Genomic DNA, 6,542 nt, shown 5'->3' with positions numbered 1-6,542 from the left:
CTGGAAGTGAAAACTCGGCATTGAATATAAAGCGAGTTTTACGAATTGTTCGTGCTGGAAGTGAAAACTCGGCACACAAGCTAATATCCATCATAACGATGGGCATTACAATATAAGCCACCAGAGAAAGGGAGATGAAAGCTAGACGAAGAAGAGAGGGAAAAGGCAAACGATCGATACGTTTCGGTGTGACCGGGGAACCCGAAAACCCAACTATTCGGCCTTAGAAGCCGCTCCGCCGGAAGCGCCACCGCCTCCTCCTCCACCTCGTACTCCAAATGATTTGGTAAGCCAATTGCAAATGTATTGGGAGACACTTGCGTGCCCGAGCGGAGACGGATCTCAATTCTGGTCACATGAATGGACGAAGCATGGGACATGCTCGGGGCTGGATGAACATTCATACTTCCAGGCTGCGCTGAGCCTTTGGCAGAGCGCAAACGTTCTGGGTGCTTTACAAAGCGTAGGTATGCGCTATCCATTATATTTCCTCTCGCACTAGCACCTGTTTCCTTCGACCTTTGTAGACTCCGCCAGCCCATAAACAATGCCATGGATTGCAGGAATTCAACCCAATGGCAACTCCTACAGTTTCTCAGACATCACGGCCGCTCTGACGAAAGGAATTGGGAAGACGCCGGGGGTGGAATGCAACACAGATGCGTCAGGCAATGTGCAACTGTATCAGGTGTATGTGTACGTGGCGACCGATGCGGCCACAGTAATTGAGTGCCCAGTAGTTCCGAGTGGGAGCAGTGAATCGCAAGTCACGTTTCCATCGTTCTAGGTCACGGAGAGTTGGCCTAAAAACATTTGCCGCCCAGTCTACTCTTACGCGACAAGACAAGTCGCGAATGCTCAAGGTGGCCTCACAGAAGAAACTCGGCACCTTGCTCGAAATCAGCCGCTATTTTTTGTGAGTTCATCAGCATCATTATACTTCCTTCGCCGGCCTGCGTCTTCGTCTACCATCGAAGGTGACAGCCAGGCAGAGCACAAAATTCCTATCCAGACTTTGAGATTTGAGAGAAATGGTGCCTCCAAAAAGCAGCACCCGAGTTGGAGGAGAGAGCACGCAGCCATCGCCGCAAAAAAGCACTGTACCTGGTCCACAGAATTCTATTCGGTATTGTTCCCTGCACGCTCCCTTCCTTTACTACGCCTGGCGCTCTCAACGCTTCCGGCTGCCTCCCGCAAATCAAGAATCTAATCCGCTCCAAATGCTGTGGTGGCAGTTGGACTGCCTGGGGCAGCAAAAGAGGCAGCGCGTTAACGCGCTGCCTCTTTTGCTGCCCCAGGCAGTCCAGCTGCCACCACAGCTAAGAGATAGCTGTGGTGGCAGCTGGACTGCCTGGGGTAGCAAAAGAGGCAGCGCGTTAACGCGCTGCCTCTTTTGCTGCCCCAGGCAGTCCAACTGCCACCACAGCCAAGAGAGGGCAGGAAGGTAGAGCCACAAGAAAGAAGCTATGCGAGGTTATACGAGAGGCGTCCAAAGCTAGAGCTACAAGCAAGAAGAAAACGAAAGCCCAGAGCTAGAGCTACACGAAAGATGATTGTCCACCATGAAGAGAAAGGTTGTTCACACGTAGTTAAGGTTCCATCCGAAACGTGCATAGCAAAAGACATTGAGAGCAAGGTAATTAGAGACCGTCGTAAAGTACCCGTAGTAGGAGATCATGAGCAGCCAGATTTGGAGGCTTTGGGAGCAACAAGATACGCGAAAGACTAGAGACAGGCAGCCAAAAAACTGGCCACGAGCAGGAAAGCAGAGGAGTAGCAGGGAAGGCCGAGAGGAAGACGAGGAAGGAAAGGAAGGAAGACGAGAGGAAGACGAGGAAGACGAGAGGGGTAAGGAAGGAAGCCGAGGCGGCGAGCCGAGGGGGTGAGGAAGGGTAATCTCGTAGCAAAGGGTAATGGCCATAAGAAGTTATCGTAAGATGAATGGCATTTTTTAAGAAAGTAGAAGATAACGATGGAAGCGAAGGTTCTACAAGTTCTGGTCGGTTACCATCAGTTCTACGAGGAACGTCGAAGAAAATAAAAAACGTAGACATAAGTGAGAAATACCTTAACACCCACAGAAGAGGATTGAAGCTGCTGTGAATTGGAAGTCCTGCGAGCTCCTCTACACAATAGAACAACGCCAAAAGAAGAGGATTGAAGCTGCCGTGAATTTGAAGTTCTGCGAGCTCCTCTACACAATAGAACAACGCCAAAAGTTCAAGAGCTCGCAAACCGACGTTTAGATAGCACGGCATTACTTGGAGTGTAGATAACATTTAGAGGGAAGCTACTTGGAGTGTAGATAACATTTAGAGGGAGGCATTACTTGGAGTGTAGGTGGCCTATTTTGTCAAGACTCAAGCTGGGGTTCACACTCATCCACCCAGGCATGGTCAAGTCGTAGGTGGACGCACTGCAACTGATGGTTGGCGGAAGTGGAAGTGAAGAAGGAAGTGGACGAGCCATTGGTTGGCAGAAGTGAAGAAGGAAGCCTCGCGTCTGCTTCCTTCTTCTTGAGATCTTCTTCTTTTATGAGCATTTACTCAGCATTTACTCCACTCGAATTCCAATGGACCTATCATCCCGCCCAACACTCAGTCAATGGCAGGCCTAGCCTTTAGAGAAACGATTTTATCAGATTTTGCAGGCCTGGTCATTATTAGACGGTAGGAGAAGACGTGGGTATGGGTAACGCCAGAAACCGCATAACCCTTGTAATAGTGAGGAGAACACCTTGTAATGACTCATGATGGAAATAGTAATATTGCTCGTTCATGCAAATGTGAAGTAAACTAACACGTTTTGATAGTTTTCATTTTAGATATGGATTTGAAGATACTACTCATTCTAACTATTACTCCAGTAAAATATAGTAATTATAAATCTTTAATTTTTTTCTTGATATTTTAGTCGTTCGATTATATAAATTTGAAAGTTGCTTCTCTTTTTATTCATTTATATTAAATGTACACCCTTACTGAATGACATGCAGTTAAACGACCACCTTGGATGCTAATAGTGACATCCATTTGCATTTGACACTTACAGAGACGAACTTGCTTCTTCTCTTCTCTCCCATAATCCCTCTCAGTGGCTCTTTCAACACTTCTCTTTGCTCCATTCTCTTCGGTCTCCAACACATCTATGCCATTTCTTCTTTTGCCTCCCTGCTTCCGGACCCTTTCTGTAGCTAGCTTTTCTCTTGTTCTTTGGTTGGTGTCGTCTGGTGCTACATCTTGGCTCTAGCATTTGAATCATGCCTTTCTCAGTTTTCATTCGCTTTGGAGAACACGAATCATTGACCATTCGTTTTGACACTCCTTTCTTGGAGGTTTCATTGGTGGAGCTTAAGGAACACTTTCACATTGAGAACGAGGACATTGAGCTGCATCAAGAAATCGGAATAGATGAGCTTGCCATTGTACTTCCAGTGGTAAACTTAGAGGATGGTCAGAAAGGGTTCAAGATTAGTGGTAGCCAACAATCAACCTTAAGAGTTCACATGCCCTATAAAAGAGGTTCTCATGGTCACTTTATGAATCATGAACTAAATAGTGTGGTTTCACTGATAGAGAGGATGCCTTTGAATAGTTCTCTTCATGTTGCGCTCAAATCTGCAGTTCGAGTGGAGAAAGTTACTGAGCTTCCTCTAACTTATGATGGATATATTGTCTTCGAACTTCCACCTATGCCTAAGGGTTCACCAATGTCTGGAATGGAACAGAATACTGATGGTCATGTTTGGACAAAATATTCCACATGTTCGCAAGACTGCTTCAATGGTGTTGTGAGAATGAGTAGATGTTCAGGTTATTTGAGATTTTGTAATTTGGATTGTCCTTTCCTTGAACGAATGGGAGTTTTAAATGATACACAATGGAAAGGAAAGCTTAGGAGACCTCCTCTACCTGGTCCCATTGATCCAGCCTTGGGGTCACTTGTGTGCAAGCATTGTGATGCAATACCAGAGTGTGTTTACCTATGCAGTGCTATTATATATTATTGCTTTCCCCATGAACGAGTGAAGACAACGAGATGTGCAGTGCATGTGGGTTTCCATGACCATCCAGTTGAAAAAGGTAGAAGTCGAGCAAAGGAAATGCAAGTAGATGATCTCATTTCAATGCGTGCAAGGTTGAATGGAAATTCCTCTTGCAAAAAAATCGAGGTGTCTGTGACACAAGACCTTGTGATGGAGATGATGCTAGCAAAGGATGGGGTTGTTGTGGAGCCGCTAGATGATCAAAAGTTCGAAGAAGTGCTTGAAACCATTACACCAATGACCCAGAGAAGGAGGCTTCAGAGAGTGGTGCAGAGCGCAAGAAGTGAGGCTAGAGGAGGGGATGGTGGAATGGATTCAATACTTGATTTAAAGAGGAGATGCAAATATCCATACCTACAAAGTATCCTATTTCCTGAACAATTGCAAGATGAACAACAACCACATATCTTCAAAATGTCGACCATTGGTCCAGGATCAGGAATTGATCTAGTGAATCGCATGCGGCCTGGTGGGAGCTTGGGATCACAATGGGTTCATTTTGACCATGTGCATCGAGTGAGGGGATGGTCAACAATGGGTGCTCATGTGTATGACCCATTCATAAGGGAACTATTAACTATAGCAATATGTGAATTCAAGGTGGAGGATAACCATGCTCAAGTTCGATTCTGGGAGCTACTGAACAATACAATGGAGAAGAATGGTTTTGAAAAACCTGAATTCCGTGGATTCATGGCAGATGGAGCAGGAGCAAATTGGCTGGCTGTCCGCACTGTTTACAATGGGGGACCGGAAAATGTGATGGATGGTAGAGAAAGAACTTGTGTTTTCCATTGGGAGATGAGCATGGTTGAGCACACGAGACGATGCATTAAGCCGCAATTTCAGGAGGAGCATAAACTTCTATGTCGGAAGTGGAGAGAGGCAACAACTTCAACTTCTGCAGACCAATGCGAACAAACATTGAATTTGTATTGGTCCCCAATTCATGTGAAGGAGGGTGAGCTACCAACATTGCATACGTGGCTTGCTTGGTGGGATGTTAGAGTCAACCAGTGGGGGGGAATGTTCTTGCAGCAAGAAGAGCACTCTGGATTTGTTCCTACAGTGAACCTTTCAGAGACAAAACATTCTAGCATGAGAGCAGCACATGGATATGCAAAACACATAACATTGTATGATGCTTGTGCAGCAGATCTTGCAATGAGTGTCCTTCAGAGTGCCCACTACAATGCCTTTATGAATGGAAGACACTTGGGTACAGGACCAAATTTGGATGCTCTCCGGCGAAGAATACTTGATGGTAGTGGGTCTGGTAAAGGGGACAGAAATAGGCTTGTGGATTTATCACACATAGTGATTGAAGAGGGTGGGATACAATCTCCTGAGATGAATAGGCCAATAACAGAATCGGTGAGCATAAGAAGAAAGAGGGGTTCAAAATGTTCAACATCGGTCCATGCAAATGATAGTCATCGACCAGAATACATGACAGTGACAACAAGGAGAGTGATAGGAAAAAGAAGACAAATTGATTTTAAAAGTCCATCACAGGACGTGGTTTGTAGAGAGATAGATATTCATGAAGCCAATTGGGCGATCAGGAGAACAGAACCACATAGCGTTGTCACATGCTTTGGCTACTTGGCAGAGAGTCGGAGACGATGTGGGGCACTAATCAATGCACTTGGTAGAAGTGCAAGTTATGGTGTGCCAGCCCCTTGTTTTAAGGGAAGAAGGCAACATTCTCATGGAGTGACAGAGCAGTTTGTATGGTTTTGTAATACTTATGTCACCCATACATGGAATGTGGATAAATCCATTCAAGGTGTTCCTGGGGTCTCTCCAGGTGTATGGAAGGTTGCAAGTGGGACATCAATGACTGTAGACGAGAGGGGTGCCCTTGTAAGGGCAGGTTTCGTATTTAATAGTGATGATTCTATTGGTGTGATGGGACCTCCTTATGCACAGCAGATCCATACACCTAGCCATGTGCGCCCTTCTCATCGTGATGGAAAGCTTGTTTCATGGAGAAGTAAGTTGAATAAAGATTTCAACGAAAGGATACACAAGGCAGTTACAGAAAATGGGGAGGTGGTGAGAGAGAACATCATTATTCCACATGAGGTGCATGTATTCCATGTTCGTACAACAGGATCAATGTCTAAGGGGCTAACATATAGTGTCTTGATTTCAGAGTTCCCACGTTGCACATGCCTTGATTTCACAGAAAGGGAAGCAAGAAAAAGTCCCTACATGCCTTGCAAGCACATATACTTCGTGTTTATTGTTGTCTTGGGCTTAACTGAAATGGTGCATCAGTTTATGCATCAGGCTGCATTGACAAAAGTTGAATTGTTTCAAGCTCTGGGTGGTAGAAGAAACCCATCAAGTATGTAGTGTATGGCTTGGATGCCCCTTTTTTTCAATTCCTTCAGAATCGGATAATATATGTAGGTGTGCTTCCTTGCATGATGCTACACTAAGTTGTATTTTTTGAAGGTGGAAGAAACCCATGAAGCATTTAGTAGGCAGC

The 6,542-nt window shown here is 45.4% G+C and overlaps 1 pseudogene; it reads left to right on the top strand.

Moving 5' to 3' along the window:
• The first annotated feature begins 301 nt into the window (after window positions 1-301).
• On the top strand, window positions 302-787 carry LOC147896057 (ribonuclease 1 pseudogene; annotated as a pseudogene).
• Window positions 788-6,542: the final 5,755 nt, after the last annotated feature.

Source organism: Dipteris shenzhenensis, chromosome 12 (genome assembly GCF_047967505.1).
Source record: "Dipteris shenzhenensis isolate YYH24624 ecotype China chromosome 12, Dip_SZ_1.0, whole genome shotgun sequence".
NCBI classification, from domain to species: Eukaryota; Viridiplantae; Streptophyta; class Polypodiopsida; order Gleicheniales; family Dipteridaceae; genus Dipteris; species Dipteris shenzhenensis.
The sequence above is the reverse complement of the archived record's forward strand: the minus strand, read 5'-3'. Positions and strand labels throughout refer to the sequence as shown.